Raw genomic sequence first — 19,107 nt, forward strand, 5'->3', positions numbered from 1 at the left:
CTTCACTAGTAATGCACACTGGAAGGAGGAAGGATAGAGAAAGGATTTTGCCAAGAACCAAGGCAGACCCCCTGTCTCACCAAGGAGGGCTATCTAGTCCCCCTCCCCAATTACCTGACCCTGGCATAGCCCAAACGTGTTCAAAGTTCATCAGAATCTCTCCCTCTGAAACAAGCTATTTACACCTGCTTCCTGACACTGTGTCACAATGGAATTATTTGGAGGTGGGTCTACCCAAAGGGGCAAGTCACCTCTGTGGCCTGTGAGTCCACCCTCACTCTTTGAGTAAACAAACTGGAGGTGTGCCATGAGAATACTCAGAGTGACGAATCCCAAGACTGAACTGTGGGGCTCTGGGTTTGTCGGTGGTGACCAGCTCCGCATTGTAGTCAGGGGGTCCTGGTGTATAGTTCTTGCTGGAGGAAGCAAACCTTTGGGAGATGCTGTAGGATGGCTGGTGGCACAGGTAAACATCTGGTTCAGGTATGGTATTCATTGCCGGGCCAGGCCCTCTCACCAGGTCTTTAGCATAGCCCCACACAGAGGCACTGGATCCCATTGAGAGGCAGGGAGCTGCAGGTTTGACAGGCAGCTTTGGACCCAGTGTCTGTGGAAGGGTGTATTGGTTGGGTGCTGGGTTTGGGCTGCTCACCCAGTAGTGCGTTCGAAGGCCCATAGTGTACGCTGGTGCATTCGACTCTTCAAGTGGGTGTATCTTCTCCACGTAGTACTCATTTGGGGCAGGCGTACAAGATATAACTGCAAGCCAAGAGCAGATAGGAGGTGACACCCCCCACTTGGTGCTCCCCACTGTCGAGCATGTGGATAAACCTGTGGATACTGTTGGGAATCAAGCCTTTATCAGGAGAAACTGGCAACTCTCCAGGCACCTGGCTTGATCTCCTGATGACCTCCCTGTCTGCATTGCTAGGTCGCGATAGGCGATCCTTCTCAGCGTGAGAAGAACACACCCCTCTTTCCTGCCCCCCCCCCGGCAGGGGAAAGAGATAGACAGAAACGTATTTACATGCCTTTATTTCTGTCTTTGCAGCGTTACAGAAAAACACGACTGCTCTCTTCAAACTCCAACAGCCGAGAGACAAACTCCACCTGTACTTCCTGTACAGCTCATATTACACTCTCAGCTAATTCCGGCGCCCTCTGCACTGTGAATTGACTGTCCCTCTGTTTCCCATGGAACAGTCCCAACATTCCCATTATGTTTTGCTTTCAAGCTACCAGCTCGCGGCCGCATTGCTTCTATATCGTAACATACTCCCCCATATGAATCAATGTGCGCTGCGAGCAAAGCGTGATCCAGAGAAGAAAACAAACAGTTGTTATACATATAACACTCCCCTGTTGTTTCAGTTCCACCCTTGGAACTACCCGCCACTGGTTTCCCCAGTGTACCTCTCTGGTAGTCTGACTTCCAAGGAATGAGTGCATCTGCATGACCTTGGCTAGGGAATGTAGTGTTACACTTAGCAACTCCCTGTTGTGTCTTTGTCTCTGACTTAGACACAGCTTCAACCTGTCTTGACTTGTCAACAATAGTAACACACGCAACAGCTAAGTTAGCAAACTCTTTTGAATACCTCTTGGGTGGTACACCCTTTGTAACTCTCTCAGACCTACGTATGAGGTGCTGATCCTCTTTGCTCACTGGTTCAGTCTCAGGACTCTTTGGAGAACCAGTTCCAATAGTAAACAGTGGTTCATCCTTCATTTGTGAAGGTCTAGCCATTGTGTGAGATTTCCTCTCAATGACTGTGTCAACTGAGCTCTTTGAGCTATCACTGTCACTCTGAGTACCACTGTAATCAGTAAAATCATCATCAACATCTGAATTGTCCTCAGTGGGAAATGTGTGAACAATTACTCTCTCCTGTTCAGGAGCACTCTCTAGAAATTTTTTGAGAATCACCTGACCAGATTCAGACAAAATTACTCTGTAGAGACCCTTTTCATAACCCACAAAAATGCCTCTAGCATTCTTTACTCCACCTGGAGCTTCTGTCTTCACATGAGACCCAAAAACCTTAAAATGGGCAACACAAGGTTTTCTACGGAACAGCTTCTCAAAAGGAGAACTTCCCAAATCTTTTGAAACCTTTCTCAATCAAGACTAACAATAACACAATATCGACTCCGCCCAATACTCATGTGGCAAATGTGAACTCAGCAATTGTGCCTTCATGCCATTTTACAATTCTTTGTTCACTTGCACACAGACACTTCTGTTCCATGCTTCTGCAGAAACAGCAGTCTTGTGTCTTGTGCCTTATCCCTTTCTTATCCAGGAAATCCTGAAAATCCTGTAAAAGAAAAACTGGCTTTTCATCTGTGAAAAGACAATCAATGTTAGCATTATGAACATTCTTAACCTTGTCACAAAATTCTTTAAACCTTTCTAAGGCTTCTTGTGGTTTCTGCAATATATATACCCACACATAATGAGAGAAATAATCCACACACACAAGATAATATCTTGCATTGCCTCTAGATGGTGCTAGAGGACCAATCACATCAGCATACACTCGCTGAAAAGCTTTGATTACTTGCGTCGTCTTCTGGACTTTTTTTTGGGGGGGGAGTTATTTGTCCTGTCTTCAAGCTTTTTATGATGGAGGACCTCTGTAGCCACCCCCAACGACACGATCTCAAGATGGAAGGGGAGGGAACAGCTGCAGTCGCCTGCAATTCCTGCGCAATGTTTGCCATCTTGCCAAAGGTTGCAGGCAGCTTTACCTGCAGTAATTGCATGTTGATTGCCCTTTTAAAAGACAAAGTCCAGCAACTGGAGGAACATGTAGCTACGCTCCAAAGAATTAGAGAGCTGGAGCTCTTCTTGGAAGCAACAGAGCACACCGTCTCCACCAAGGAGGAGACAGGGGACTCCCCCTGAGAAGGAGGCTAGTTCACCAACACAGGAGCCAGATATATGGAGAAACGTGACTCAAAGAAGTAGGAGGCCCAGGGTTCACTCTGATTGTTTAGAAATACACAATCACTTTGAGGTCCTCTCCCCTAGCATGGAAGACGAAGAGCAGACTCCATTTGAGGATCTCTCCCTCATTACAGTCGATCAGGTATATGAAGACGAGGAGCAAAGTCAGTCCTCAGAGAATGTGCAGGATGTTAGGATATTTCCGTTCCACCTTAAAGGGAGCAGGCTTTGGGGAGTCACAGAGTCTGCGCATGTCCTGATCACAGGATGTTTTTGTTCAGATATTCCTTTCGTTTTTGTCAGATGGTCAGAGACGCTGACTGAGAATGGACGTGTTTTCTTTTGTTCTGTTCATGTTCTAAATAAAGTCTGTAAAAATGCTCTTCTGCTCTTCTGCGGTGCAAGCTTTTGACTGTGCTTTCTGCTGAAAGAGGGTGCACCAAGCCCTGGAATGTGGCTAGGAATTCCAAAGGCTTTGTGCCCCTAACTGTTGGATCCATTAGTGTCCATCATGAGCCCCCAAGCCGGAGTTCTGGACGTCCATCGGCCTCCCGTAGTCACGCAGATCCAACAGTTAGGGGCACAAAAGCCTTTGGAAATTCAGGCTGCATTCCTAGGCTGGTGCACCCTCTTTCAGCAGAAAGCACAGTCAAAAGCTTGCACCGCAGAAGAGCAGAAAAGCATAAAGTCTGTAAAAATGCTCTTCTGCTCTTCTGCGGTGCAAGCTTTTGACTGTGCTTTCTGCTGAAAGAGGGTGCACCAAGCCCTGGAATGTGGCTAGGAATTCCAAAGGCTTTGTGCCCCTAACTGTTGGATCTGCGTGACTACGGGAGGCCGATGGAATCTCCGAACTCCGGCTTGGGGGCCGTGATGGACGTTATCTCCCTGGCAGTTTCCCAACAACAAGGTTCCGGGCCCAGATTCATAGCACCTACAGGAGAGTAAAGCTGCAACAGACTGCGTTTGAGGTATGTTGGGGGAAAAGCGAAAGGAAAGGGACGCTTTTCTGTTTTACCTCGCAAGGAGCCTTTGATCTCCGGCAAGGCCTAATTGGCCTGCGAGCTGAGCCAAAAAGGCTTCGTGATTAATGGCTGCCAAGATAAGGAGTCTCTCGAGTTAAAATAGACTCACGGCTAATTGTAAAAGCTGGAATGGAGTTTTTCCACGCTTTTGAAGCTTCAGAGGCCACTCAGTGCCCAAAGGCAAATGCTGAATGCCCTAAGTTGGATGGGCAGAATTATGAAACCTGGGCAAAATGGTGTGAGAGTTTGCTGCGTCAGTTTGGGGTGTGGCATGTCGTTTCTGAGCCCCCTCCGGTTCCTCTGACAGAGAGATGGAAATCGCATGATTCGAAAGCGATAGACGTAATAGTCCTATCCGTATCTCTTGAGGAAATTAAGACGCTGGCTGGCAACACCACTGCACGTGGGATGTGGACTGCTTTGATGAAAGCTCACAAGCCAATAATCCCAGCCCAGAGTTTGACTGCATCGGAGGTCCTAGCTGTTTCCCAGAATGCGAATGAATGTAGGGATGCTGAGGGCACCGGTTGCAAGCTGCAGGGGGAGCTGACCGTCACGTCATCCCAGGCAGCATTCCAGCCTCCAGGGGGAGCCAAGGAGTCGGCAGCTGAGAGCTCTGGTTCTCGTGAGAACCAAGGCCATCGCCTTTGCAGAGGCCGGAAAGGCAAAGGTAAACACAGGCAGCCGCCTGCAGATGGCCAGGAGCAGAGGGAGGGTGAAGAGCCCGCGCAAGGGAAAAACAAAGCGTTGTTTGCTGGCTCAGCTTCACCAAAGGCTAAAGGCACGTCTGCTGACCAGAAACAGGGGGGCAAGCTGCAAAAGCCCACACCAGTGGAAAACAAGGGTTTGCTTGCTGTAAGGACTGCTCCAACAGCCAAAGGCAGCTTTGTTGTTGATTCAGGCTGTACGCGCCACATTTCGAAGGATCGCCATCTCTTTATCTCCTTCAAGCCTCAGGAAGGTGAGATCCACCTGGCTGATGGAAGGACGTTGCAAATTGCAGGAGAAGGGACTGTGAAACTTGCAAGTCTGCACACTACCCACGATTGGAATGTAATAATGGGGGGATACAATCTATTTCAGAGAAACAGACCAGACAAGAAAGGAGGAGGAGTGGCGTTATATGTCAGGGATGTGTATACCTGTGAAGAGATCCAAGATTTAGATCCTCAAAGCCAAAGTGAGAGCATTTGGGTCAAAATTAAGGGAGAGAAGAATAACAGAGACCTCATTGTGGGAGTTTACTATAGATCCCCAAGCCAAACGGAGGACATAGATGATGCCTTCCTGGAACAGATGGCCAAGCATGCAAAAGGAAGGGAGATAGTAGTAATGGGGGACTTCAATTACCCGGATATTTGTTGGACGTCAAACTCAGCCAAGAGCATAAGGTCAAACAGATTCCTCACTGGCCTTGCAGACAACTTCATTGTCCAGAAAGTGGGAGAAGCAACAAGAGGAACAGCCATTTTAGATCTGGTCCTAACCAATGTTGATGACCTGGTTAGTGGGGTAGATGTGGATGGATCATTAGGCGCGAGTGATCATGCTCTTCTGAAGTTTACTATACAGCGGAAAGGAGCAGCCAAGCATACTAGGACTCAATTTCTTGACTTTAAGAAAGCCGACTTCATAAAACTTAGGGAAGTGCTGGGTGAGATCTCATGGACAGCAATACTAAAACATTCCTTAATTTTGCAATATTTTTGTAAATAGTCCTTAAATTTTTCCCAATCTTCCTCTGCCGACTCTTCTCCCTGGTCACGGATTCTGCCAGCCATTTCTGCCAGTCCCATACAGTCAATCAGCTTCATCTGCCATTCTCCCAAAGTGGGCAAATCTTGCGTCTTCTAATACTTTGCAATAAGTATTCTTGCTGCTGTCGTTGCATACATAAAAAAAGTTCTGTCCTTCTTTGGCACCAATTGGCCAGGAGAAAGGCCTCTGTTTTTTTCAGGAAGGTATACTTAAATACCTTTTTCAGTTCATTATATATCATCTCCCAGAAAGCCTTAATCTTTGGGCACGTCCACCAAAGGTGAAAGAATGTACCTTCCATTTCTTTACATTTCCCACATTTGTTATCGGGCAAATGATAGATAGATTTTTGCGAGCTTGACTGGGGTCATGTACCACCTGTAAATCATTTTCATAATATTTTCTCTTAAGACATTACATGCCGTAAATTTCATTCCGGTGGTCCACAACTGTTCCCAGTCAGCAAAATTAATATTATGTCCAACATCTTGTGCCCATTTAATCATGACAGATTTAACCGTTTCATCCTGAGTATTCCATTTCAACAGCAAGTTATACATTTTTGACAAAAATCTTGGTTTTGGGTTCTAACAGTTCTGTTTCCAGTTTAGTATTTCCCACCTGGAAGCCAACTTTTTTATCCAAATTGTAGGCCTCCATTATCTGATAATAATGGAGCCAATCTCTCACTTTACTTTTTAATTTCTCGAAACTCTGTAATTTCAGTTTATCTCCTTCTTGTTCCGAAATTTCCCAATATTTCGGCCATTTGGCCTCCATATTGAGCTTTTTCTGGGCCTTTGCTTCCATCGGTGACAACCACCTTGGGGTTTTATTTTCAAGTAAATCTTTATATCTTATCCAGACATTAAACAATGCTCTTCTGACAATATGATTTTTAAATGCTTTATGTGCTTTAACCTTGTCATACCACAAGTATGCATGCCACCCAAAAACGTTATTAAAACCTTCTAAATCCAAAATGTCTGTGTTCTCAAGAAGCAGCCATTCTTTCAGCCAGCAAAATGCCGCTGATTCATAGTAGAGTTTAAAGTCTGGCAGGGCAAATCCACCTCTATCCTTTGCATCAGTTAATATTTTAAATTTTATTCTGGGCTTCTTGCCCTGCCAGACAAATCTAGAAATGTCTCTCTGCCACTTCTTGAAACAGTCCATTTTGTCCAAAATTTGCAATGATTGAAACAAAAATAACATTCTTGGCAATACATTCATCTTTATAACAGCAATTCGACCTAACAAGGAAAGCTTCAAGTTTGACCAAATTTCTAAATCTTTTTTAACTTCCGTCCAGCATTTTTCATAGTTATCTTTAAACAAATTTCCATTTTTAGCTGTCATATTAATCCCCAAGTATTTCACTTTCTTAACCACAGTCAAACCTGTTTCATTCTGGAACTTCTCTCTTTCCAATGATGTTAAGTTTTTCTCCAAAACCTTAGTTTTTAATTTGTTCAATTTAAATCCTGCCACCTGACCAAACTCTTGAATTAATTCTAATACTCTTTTGGTACTAGACTCTGGCTCCTGTAACGTCAAAACTAGGTTACCTGCAAATGCTCTCAATTTATATTGTTTAGCTCCGACCTGTATACCTTTAACCTGCCGGTCTCTTCTGATCATATTGAGCAGAACCTCCAGGACCGATATAAAAAGCAATGGGGAAATTGGGCACCCCTGTCGTGTTCCTTTTTCTATCTTAAATTGTTCCGTAACCACATTATTTACAATTAATTTAGCCTTTTGTTCAGAATATATTGCACCTATACCATTTTCAAAACCTTGGCCTACCCCCATACCCTGCAAGTTCTTTTTCATAAAACTCCAAGATATATTATCAAAGGCTTTCTCTGCACCCACGAATATCAAAACTGCTTTAGTGTTTATATTCACTTCTAACTTTTCCAAAATGTCAATTACGTTCCTCAGATTATCAGATAAATGTCTTCCCGGCAGAAAACCCGCTTGGTCCTTATGAATCTCTTCAATCAGTACTTTTTTCAGCCTCTTAGCCAAAATATCAGCAAAAATTTTGTAATCCACATTTAATAAGGATATGGGACGGTAGTTCTTAAGTTGAGTCTTTTCAGTCTCTGTTTTCGGTATAAGTGGTTCCTCTTCATCCTGGAGAAGAGTGACTAGTGGGGTGCCACAGGGTTCTGTCTTGGGCCCGGTCTTATTCAACATCTTTATCAACGACTTGGATGATGGACTCAAGGGCATCCTGATCAAATTTGCAGATGACACCAAACTGGGAGGGGTGGCTAACACCCCAGAGGACAGGATCACACTTCAAAACGACCTTGACAGATTAGAGAACTGGGCCAAAACAAACAAGATGAACTTTAACAGGGAGAAATGTAAAGTATTGCACTTGGGCAAAAAAAAATGAGAGGCACAAATACAAGATGGGGGACACCTGGCTTGAGAGCAGTACATGTGAAAAGGATCTAGGAGTCTTGGTTGACCACAAACTTGACATGAGCCAACAGTGTGACGCGGCAGCTAAAAAAGCCAATGCAATTCTGGGCTGCATCAATAGGAGTATAGCATCTAGATCAAGGGAAGTAATAGTGCCACTGTATTCTGCTCTGGTCAGACCTCACATGGAGTACTGTGTCCAGTTCTGGGCACCACAGTTCAAGAAGGACACTGACAAACTGGAACGTGTCCAGAGGAGGGCAACCAAAATGGTCAAAGGCCTGGAAATGATGCCTTATGAGGAACGGCTAAGGGAGCTGGGCATGTTTAGCCTGGAGAAGAGGAGGTTAAGGGGTGATATGATAGCCATGTTCAAATATATAAAAGGATGTCACATAGAGGAGGGAGAAAGGTTGTTTTCTGCTGCTCCAGAGAAGCGGACACGTAGCAATGGATCCAAACTACAAGAAAGAAGATTCCACCTAAACATTAGGAAGAACTTCCTGACAGTAAGAGCTGTTCGACAGTGGAATTTGCTGCCAAGGAGTGTGGTGGAGTCTCCTACTTTGGAGGTCTTTAAGCAGAGGCTTGACAACCATATGTCAGGAGTGCTCTGATGGTGTTTCCTGCTTGGCAGGGGGTTGGACTCAATGGCCCTTGTGGTCTCTTCCAACTCTATGATTCTATGAAATTTTGGTAGCAATTTCTCCTTTGCATATATCACCAAGCCTCTCTTTTTAACTTTGTCATACGAAATAAATTCTTGTCCCAATCTCTTATTAATAAGCATTTTCCTGTGTAGCCTCATTACATGTGTTTCTTTTAAACAAATCAAGTCCAATTGTTCTTTCCTTAATACATGAAAAACAGATTTCCTCTTCCGAGGGGAATTCAGTCCATTACAATTCCAGGTTAAAAGTTGCAGAGCCATGGTAAGTTACTTAGCTTTCCCTCCAACTGCACCGAGTTGTTGTTGTTCTTCTGTCGGTGGTGTGTCTTTCCCTGGGCCCGGGAATCCAAATGACAAGTTTGCTATGTCTAGAATTCCTTTTCCTGATGCAGTCAGCTCCTCTCCTGATTCCACTTCCTTCTGTAAGTCCTCCTCGTGATCTTTCAGAAACTTGTCTGTATCATTCACTGTCCTTATTCTTATTTTCCTTCCTTTGTATTTAAAAGATAAACCTTGGGGAAATTCCCACCTGAAGAGTATTTTATTTCTTCTAAGTAGGCCGACAAGATCTTTATAATAAGCCCTTATATCCAAAATGTGTTTAGGTATATCCTTGAAGGACTCAACAAATGAGTCTTCAATTTCCAAGGTTCTTTGGTAGTGCAGATTCAAGATTTTATCTCTTTCTTCTTTTGTTCTTAAGGTGATCAAACAATCTCTTGCTCTGTTCTTTCCTTGTCTTTTGCTGAGTCTAAATGCACTCACCATTTGAATTCATCTTTCCCCAGGTCTTGTTGCCAAAAGTCTGTGAATTCCTTTGTAAGGAAGTCTATCAAGTTGTCTTTCTCACTTTCAGGTACTGCTCTAATTCTTAGGTTTCTCTCCTTTCTTTGTAATTCAATCATAGAGAGTGTCAGGTCGTGATCCTCTAATTTCTTATATACCGGTGGTATCTTCTCTTGAACAGCAGTTGCAATATCCTTAGCTTCCTCTGCAATCTGTCGAGTCGAGGCTGATTCCTCTAATAGTTTTTCAATGGACTGTGTATTGGAGTTCACCTTGTTCCCCAGTTCATTAATACTTGGAGTGTTCAAATCTATTTTTGCTGAGGCCCCAGCTACTTGTTTATTTGTCTCTGCAACCTGTTTGGCTAATTTTTCCAAAGATGCATCAATTTTGCCAAGTGCCTGAGCCAATAGCTCTTCAGATGACATAGCTTTTGATTTTACTTGCGAAGCAGCAGCTCCTACTGTGCCTGCCGCTCCGGATGTTGAGGCCCTTCTCTGAAAAGTAATATCAGTCTTGTATTGTCTGCCGGATCTGGTAGTTTTATCCTGTATGCCACTCACCAGCTCTATCTTCCCTTTCCCATCTGCCATAACAAGCCCAAGGTCAGTCACACGCTTGGTGAGTTTGTTTTGCAAAGTAATTTTCCAGAGCTTGGTAACTTGATGACAAAATAGTTGTTACAACGTAGTCTCCTCTAGGGGGACACCCTTCCAACTTCACTATGCAACTGTTAAAAACAAGTATAGTTCTTAAAAGTTCCAATATCCCTCAAAAGCCAGAGTTTCAATGCTTTTAGAAAAGTTTCAGTGTCTCTAAAAAGTTACTTTATAGTCAAAGGCAGATCTATAAACACTGTATCTTTCTCAAAGTGTCAATATTCTTTACCCTTAACATGCAGACAATTCTTCCCACTGGTCGACCTTCCCTGTCATAGGCAGTCCGTTCCCAGTTTTCCGAGACAGCAGAAATATATTTACACCCTCTTTTCTTGCAGGTAAAATAATGCTCGGTTCTCCCCCCTCCACTCCTGCAAACCGGAGGGGAGTCGTCTTTTTTGGTGCTGGATTTGACCTTTAAAAGTCGTCTTTCAGGGTTACAGCTTTACAGTCTCTTTACTTTAATCTATTTACAAGTTGGAAGAGGCAGACTTCCTGTTTGTGCCTTTCCCGTTTCGGTGCCAAATTAACTAAATTTTTCTTCCAATTACTTGCTTACTCCTACTCACGGGTAGTTGCTTTAGCTTCCAATTGTCCAGAAAGAAATCAGCGCTCTCCGCGCCACACACCCCCTTTCCGTTCCGGAGCCTTTAAAAAGGGGGGCGCAAACGGAGCCCGTCGAGTCTCCAAGTTCTCAGGCTTCCCCGCCTGAGATTTCTTCGGGTCCCGCTTCGCCGCAGCGGTCAGACCCTGTCCCCGTGGAGCCGATTCCCTCCGGAGCTCAGAGGGAATCCGCCATTTGTCGCTGGTGCTGACCGGAAGTCTTTTGCAGGTTTCACCTGGGACTTGGTACGACTTTTGCCTGACGCTTCAGGGGAGAGAATTGCACCCTGAGGCACTCCACACACCAAGGAGTGGCGCGATGACAATTCCCCCCCAAGCGCCACCCTCTGTCCCCGACCAGAGAGAAACGAGTGCAGCCATTGAAGGACTGTGCCCTGGATCCCCACGTCGGCAAGGCGGTGGTCCAGGAGTTCGTGATCGACCATGTCAAAGGCTGCTGACAGATCTAGAAGAATCAGCAGCCCCGACCCGCCTCGATCCAGCTGCCTGCAGAGATCATCTGTTAGGGCGACCAGAGCCGTCTTGGTCCCATGACCAGCGCGGAAGCCGGACTGGAATGGATCCAAAGCAGATGTTTCATCCAGAAACCTACCAAGCTGTTCAGCAACCGCTCTCTCAATCACCTTACCCAGGAATGGAAGATTCGAGACCGGGCGGTAATTGGATAGATTTGAGGGATCTAATGATGTTTTCTTTAAGAGCGGACGCACCACCGCCTCCTTCAGTTCCCCTGGGAATATCCCGGTGCCAAGGGACAAATTGATGATATCCCCCAGGGGGGCCCGCACCTCGTCTGGACACGCTCTAATCAGCCATGACGGGCACGGGTCAAGAGGACAGGTGGTGGGCTTTCCAGCTTGGAGGAATCTGTCCACATCGGCTGGAGATATCCGGTCAAAGTGGTCCAATACTGGACCCGAGGACAGTCGAGGGGCCTCCAGTTCCTTTATTGTATCCAAATTGGCAGGGAGGTCATGGCGGAGCAACAGGACCTTCTCCGCAAAAAAGCTCGCAAATGCCTCACAGCTGTGTGTCAGATTGTTATTTAAATTTGGCTGTCCTTCAAGGGATGTTAAAGACCGAATTATACTAAATAATTGCGCCGGGCGAGACCTAGCGGATGCAATGCAAGCCGAGAAGTAAGACGTCTTAGCGGCCTTCACTGCCATCTCATAGGTTTTCATAAAAACCCTATAAGATGTTCTTGAGGCTCCGTCACGGGCACCCCGCCATACTCGCTCTAGCCGTCTGAGGTCCCGCTTCATTTTCCGAAGCTCCTCGGTAAACCAGGGAGCCCGGTTTCTGCGGGGTCGTAGAGGGCGCTTAGGTGCAATCTCATCGATGGCTGCCAGGAGCTGGGTATTCCAGCCCTCAACAAGCTCAGTCAATGAGTCGCCAGGGGGAGAAAGGTCCCGCAAGGCTTGACGGAATCTATCAGGGTCCATCAGCCTCTGCGGGCGAGCCCAAATCGGCTCGCCACCTAAGCAGGGTGGGGGTGGAACATCAATCCTGGCTTTCAGAGCATAGTGATCAGACCATGGCACCTTCATCGAAGGAGACATGATCACATCTATACCGGCGCCAAAGATCAAATCCAGCGTGTGGCCTGCTTGATGTGTGGGGCCCGAAACAAACTGGGAGAGCCCTAGTGTCGCCATGGAAGACACCAGGTCCAGAGCCTGTGAGGAGGGAGTGGCATCAGCGTGGAAGTTGAAGTCTCCCAATACCAATAGGTTAGGGAACTCCAAGGCCCAGCCGGCCACCGCCTCCAACAGGCCTGACAGGGTGGCTGCTGGTACGCTAGGTGGCCGGTACACCAGCCAGACAGCCAAGCTCTCCTCGGAGCCCCACACTAGGCCAACACATTCAATGCCAGGGATCAATGGCGATGGTAGAGCCCTGAAAGAACAATCTTCCCGGATTAATACTGCCACCCCTCCCCCCCGGCCCACAGTCCGTGACTGGTGGAGGACGGAGAAACCCGGGGGCGCCATCTCTCGTAAGGTAACAGTTACCCCTTCGCGCACCCAGGTCTCCATCACACAAGCCAGGTCAACCCCCTGCGAGGTAAAGAAATCTCGCAGGGTAGCGGTTTTGTTGCCTATAGACCTGGCATTGCACAACACCAGTGAAGGAAGTGAGTAATCCTTGCTCACCCTACCCTCGTCCCTCGGGATGGGGCGCAGATTGGAAGGGGTACGAGCATATCCGTATCTCAATCCCCTTCGCCTATAACATCTGCCCCCACCTCCATACCTCCCTCGCCCCTCCACGGTAGCAATCCCAAGCCTCATACTAACCTCCATTTACAAATTAGAAAACAAAACAACCAAAACAATTGTGCCCAAACAAAACCAATCCCCACCCCACTCGATGTCCAACCCCAAAAACAAAACAAGACGGAACAAACAAAAATACATAGATAAAAACCACCATTCACGGTGGTACAACAAAGTAAACAATAAAAACACCTTTAAAACACCTTAAAATATATATAAACATCTTCAACATTTGCTGCAGCAGCACCAGTGTCCTTAAAGCTATTACGGGGGTGAGCCTGGGCCCCGCCCCCTAGGCCGGATGGAGTGAGCCTGAGGAGGGAGAGGCCTTCTCCGACACTCCGATGCAGCAGCAGCGATGTCCCAGACCCCAATGAGGCCTCTTAAAGCTGTGGCGAAGGTGAGCCTGGGCCCCGCCCCCTAGGCCGGATGGAGTGAGCCTGAGGAGGGAGAGGCCTTCTCCGACACTCCGATGCAGCAGCAGCGATGTCCCAGACCCCAATGAGGCCTCTTAAAGCTGTGGCGAAGGTGAGCCTGGGCCCCGCCCCCTAGGCCGGATGGAGTGAGCCTGAGGAGGGAGAGGCCTTCTCCGACACTCACGATGCAGCAGCATAAGTCCGATTAAGGCTGTTAATAATCATGAAGCAGAATATGTCTTCCTGTAGAGGGAAATTGCATTCCGCCATCTGCTGGCGTAAGAATTTCATCTCTGTCAGATGCGCTTGTACATCTCCATCTGGCACTAGCCTTAGATTGGTCAGCTTTTCAAAATGCAGCAACGCTGAAGAACCAGCATCTCTTTGATGTATTCTACGCAGCTGTCAGAGCCGCTTCCAGGTCCCAGCTCACAGAGGACCACGCTAGCCGGCAGTATTGTACAAACTTCTTTATTGAGCTACAGTTTCCATTTTCAAGCCGCAGCGCGCAGCTCTACGTCTTAGAAGCTAGACCGGCGAAGCTCCGTCTGAGTCTCCGCCTCCTGTACACCAACTTAATACTCTAGCCTTACTCCACCTCTTCCGTCTTTCCTTTCTCCTCTGGGTCCCTCTACCCCCCGTGGTCTCTTCCTTCCTGGACTCTTCTGACGCTGACCCCCCCGACTCTTCTCCCTCCTTGCGGCGGGCTTCCTGTGCATTTGAACTTGGCGCGCGCGCGCAGCCTTCAACCTTCCTCTTGACCGTTTCCTCGCTCCCCGATGGAGGTGTGGCCAATCCTAACTCCTGCCCTCCCGCTTGCGGCGAGCCGCCAGATCCCGATACCTGGGACCCCTCCCCCCTACTGCGCTCTGGTGGGGAAGCTGGTCCCGATTTCCAACTGCTGCTCTCTGAGTCCCCTCTGGTCCCTTCTACCTGGGGTGTCCCCCTAGGCGCCCCCCTTGCTCTGACCACTGGCGCCCCTTTCTGTGAATCTTCCGATTCACTGGAAAGACTCAGAGATCTCGGGCCGCTGTCATCACTCATATTACCTCCGGATTCCTCCCCCTCGCTCTCTGTTTCCTCCCTTTCCTGTGCCTCTGCTCCTGAACCCCTGACAGCAGCGTTTGCCAAATCTCACGCGCGCATTGCAAATTCTGAATATGCACGAGTTGATCATCTGAGATACAGAGAATTATGGCCGTCCTGGCTCTCACATTCTGTGAATTCCAACCTGGCGTTGGTGCAGCAGGGATGGGGTTTTCAATCACCCCAAAAATCCTCTGATTCTGAAGCAGGGCTTTCATCTTTACAGACCATGAGGAATAATTGTCATTAGTCAGTGGAGGTGGGTAAGGTAAGCCTCCTCCCTTCTTGGCATCCATTTTGAATCCAAGCCTCAGCTCTCACTCTCGAGCCTGTAAAATTCCAAGAGTCTATTGGCTGTTTACTGCCTCACTTGGCAGTTAAACACAGGCTGTTTTGAAAGTCCTTTCAAGAGCAGTGAGATATTAGACAAAACAAACGCTGTTTACCAGCCTCTCACAGTCCCAGCCCCTCTTCCGTTGTTGGCCGGTAACTTTCCACTTTACTGACGTTTCGTTGCTTAGCAACTGGACATTCCAGGCTTATCAAGACTCAGGTATGCGAAATATGTGGCTCTCTTTCAGTGCTGGTTTCATCCAAAAGCAGACACTCAGTGAACCGAAGAATGTCTCAATTCGCGTTCACTCTCACAGCCATAAAATTAGCATACCTTAGGGGTTCCGTTGCTCAGCAAAAACACCTCCTCCGGTGCTTCCATCCGCACGCTACCATATCTTCCTTATCTCCTTGCAGAGGATGAAGTACGCTCCATCAACCTCTCTTGTTGCTTTCATGGATCAAAACCATCCTCTGCTACCAGATGTTGGGAATCAAGCCTTTATTAGGAGAACCTGGCAACTCTCTAGGCACCCGGCTTGATCTCCTGATGACCTCCCTGTCTGCATTCCCCAGCAGGATACAGGCTAGGTCGTGATAGGCGATCCTTCTCAGCGTGAGAAGAACACCCCCCCTCTTTCCTGCCCCCCCCCGGCAGGGGAAAGAGATAGACAGAAACATATTTACATGCCTTTATTTCTGTCTTTGCAGCGTTACAGAAAAACACGACTGCTCTCTTCAAACTCCAACAGCCGAGAGACAAACTCCACCTGTACTTCCTGTACAGCTCATATTACGCTCTCAGCTAATTCCGGTGCTCTCTGCACTGTTAATTGACTGTCCCTCTGTTTCCCACGGAACAGTCCCAACATTCCCATTATGTTTTGCTTTCAAGCTACCAGCTCGTGGCCGCATTGCTTCTATATTGTAACAGATACATCATATCCTACAGGAGCACAGGAGGAGGCAGGAATGATGGATATAAAATCTGACAGGTGAGAAACATTGAGGCTTAAAGAGAAGGAGCAATCTGCCATGCAGGGTTTGTTTGTTTTTTAAGTTGCTGTTTTACTTGCTAATGTTAGGAGTAAAAAAACCCCACTTATTGATCTATTAGTAGATCCCAAGCTTCCATTGATGTTTCTCAAACGAAAGGGAAAAGCATTCCCCATGTATTTGCTACAATACTCTGCTCCTCCTTGTAGATGACAAGCCTTGCATATTCTCTCTCTCTTTCTCTCTCTAAATTTGAGAATTCTATTTGTTCTTAAGCTGAATCATTTGTAAACTGTTGTGCTTTTGAGGATGTTGGAGGAAGAGGCACTATCCTCCTTGCCTTGACTGAAAATCCCCCCCACTTTTAAAAATCATGGCATTGTCCTCCAATCTCCTCTTCTAGCAGCCTTTCCAACTAAGTTCATCACCTGTGGAGTTAAGAGTGCACTGCTATTAATCTCTTCCATGACATCTTCCCTTGCAATTCACTGTCATTTACTGTTAATTCCATAGGTACCCTCCAGACTACTTCCTAGATTATGACTCTAAAGCAACATGACCCTCTTGTTTTCCCTTATGCTGTTTTTGGTGGCTCTCCTTTCTGTCCGTTCATCAGCCACATGCTCAACATCTTATGGTCCCTTGGCATCAGGAAGATGAGACTTCCAGCGTGATTGACCAGAATGCTGCAACATGATTGCTGGCAGGAGTGAGACCTTGTCAGCATATAACACCTGTGCTCAAAGATCTGCACTGGCTGCTGATTTGCTACCAGGCCAGGTTCAAGGTGTTACTATTGGAAGAACCCTTTGGCTAGAGGACTGCCCTCTGTAAAGTAGGACACTTAGACACCCTAATGGTAAAAAGTGTTTTTCAACCCAGTTGACTTGGTGGAACACCAATCAGGAAAACTATATTTCCCCCAGTTCCTTGAATGCCCCTTTATCCAGAGCAGCCCCACTCGGTCAAGGCCAATAGCTGGAAAGCAATAGGGATCACACACACACATGGAATGAATGGAGGGATGGATGGGCGTCACAGACACTTTTAAACTACACTTTGATATCACCCCAGACAATCTCCCACATCAAACAGCCCACTTAGGTAAGGTCTCTGTACATAGCTGGTTTTCCTGTCTGGTTCTTGAAAACCCCCTACTCAGAAATATTTTTTTTATCAAAGAGTGAATAAACTTTTACAGCCTATGGACAACACTCCCATGCAGTCAACCTTCCAGGGCCTGCAAACCAGTGGGGCTGGGACAAACAGTGAGTGTGGCTGATAAAAAAAGAGGGTGAGGCCACCTGTCTCTTTTTCATATGCTTCTCTCTGTAGTGCCAGATCTAGGGCAGTGCAGGCTGTTCCCCTGCTCAGGGTGCTGAGCCAAGGGGGCATAAAATAATAATAATAGTAATAATAATATTGGTAGTAGCAATAATAATAGTAATAATAATAGTAATAATTAATACTTATATTCATGTGGGTACCTACTGAGAAACCCCATTAAAAAGCAACTGTACCAAAAGGAATTACTGTGGAAATAAAATATATTGGGGGAAGTGCCAAATTTTGTCCTCACTTAGAAAACCGTATTACCAAAGTCTACCCCTGCTCTCTGTCATTCATACACAAATCCACATGCATGCAGGTAAAAGGTAAATGTAAGGTAAAGGACCTTACATACATAGTCAAAGGCGTCTATGCGGTGTGGCGCTCATCTCACTTCAGGTCATGTGGCCAGCATTCTGGTGCACCGGGACACTGTGATAGAAGCCAGAGTGCATGGAAACGCCGTTTACCTCCCCCCTGGAGCAGTACCTATTTATCCACTTGCACAGGTATGCTTTCAAGCTGCGAGATTGGCAGAAGCTGGAACAGAGCAACAGGAGCTCACCCTGTCTCAGGGATTCGAACCACCAACCTTCTGCTCAGCAAGCCCAAGAGACTCAGTGGTTTAAGACCACAGCTCCACACATAATGCTCCCACACATCCATTTTCATGCATAACACACCTGCTCATTCACTCACACTCATTCTTTTTCATTCCCTCTCTTTCATGTTCAGGGATTGACCAACAAGCCTTCTTTGCACAAGGTGAGAAAGAAACATTTTCATCACAAAATTGCACAGATGCCACTCCAGCCCCATCTTGACCATCATAGTATCTCTCATCTTTCAACTTACATGCCCGCTTTCTCTCTTGCACCATGCGGAATGAAACTGGTCTCCATATCCCTAGACGGGAAATGCTTGGGTCCACATAGTAGCAGGGCCCAGGACTCTCCGTGATCGAGATCACTTGCAAAGGAAAGAAGAATTGTCTGCATGAGGCATGGTGTGGATTCTGAGCTATTTAGCTTGGTTGCAATGACTGACTTCCTATCCGATATCAATTAAAGGCACCCACTAGCTAGATAGCAGTGAATATGTTAAGCTCCGCCCCCCTGCACCTCCATTCCTGTTATCCTTCAACATGGCTTAAGTGTAGATCATCCTCTTCCCACTAAGGTCCACAGCTGTACAACTGAGAACCCTGATTTTTGTGCAACCATAATAATCAGCAGTATAAGACCCTCCAGCCCTTGCTGGACTACAACTCCTATCATTCTTGACCATGCTGACTGGGGCTGATGGGAGTTGTAGTCAAGAAACAACTACATTAGCCCCCTACATGCAGTGCCATTGATCCAGTTGGAATGGAAACTTTGGAAAGCCACCCAGCTCTTGATCATGGATCACCCAGGTCCCATCAACTGTGGCCCCGATAATTAGAGAGTCCCAAAAACACAGGTTGTCAATCTCTGTTCAAATGTTTTGCCAGCAAATTTAACAGTTGTTTAGCCAGCTTCACCCTGTGGGTCAGTTAATGCTGTTGGGAAAACCCAAATAACACAGAACCTAACTTGTCAGCATCTTACATCTTTCACTGGATTTCACACGCATTGTGTAGGCTGGCTCAGCATACTTGGTGAAGTCATGGTCCTTAATGCCAGTGAGAGGCTACCTACCATACTTCCCAGGTCCTGGCCCTGCAAGAGAACCACAAGGGGGGGAGGAATAAAATAATGGGAAGACAACCCGGAACCATT

The 19,107-nt window shown here is 46.7% G+C and overlaps 1 pseudogene across 1 annotated transcript in view; it reads right to left on the bottom strand.

Annotated features, from left to right (window-relative positions):
• Positions 1-274: 274 nt before the first annotated feature.
• Positions 275-19,107, bottom strand: part of LOC308578273 (protein CIMAP1C-like) — a 277,961-nt pseudogene continuing 259,128 nt past the window's right edge. Inside the window, exons 3-5 of the transcript in view lie at positions 18,937-19,047; positions 18,203-18,316; positions 275-759 (exon numbers count right to left, since the gene is read on the bottom strand). The product of the transcript in view is annotated as a protein CIMAP1C-like (transcript). The remainder of the gene's footprint in view (positions 760-18,202; positions 18,317-18,936; positions 19,048-19,107) is intronic.

The sequence above is a fragment of the Podarcis bocagei genome (genome assembly GCF_964188305.1).
Source record: "Podarcis bocagei genome assembly, chromosome: W".
Classification (NCBI taxonomy): Eukaryota; Metazoa; Chordata; class Lepidosauria; order Squamata; family Lacertidae; genus Podarcis; species Podarcis bocagei.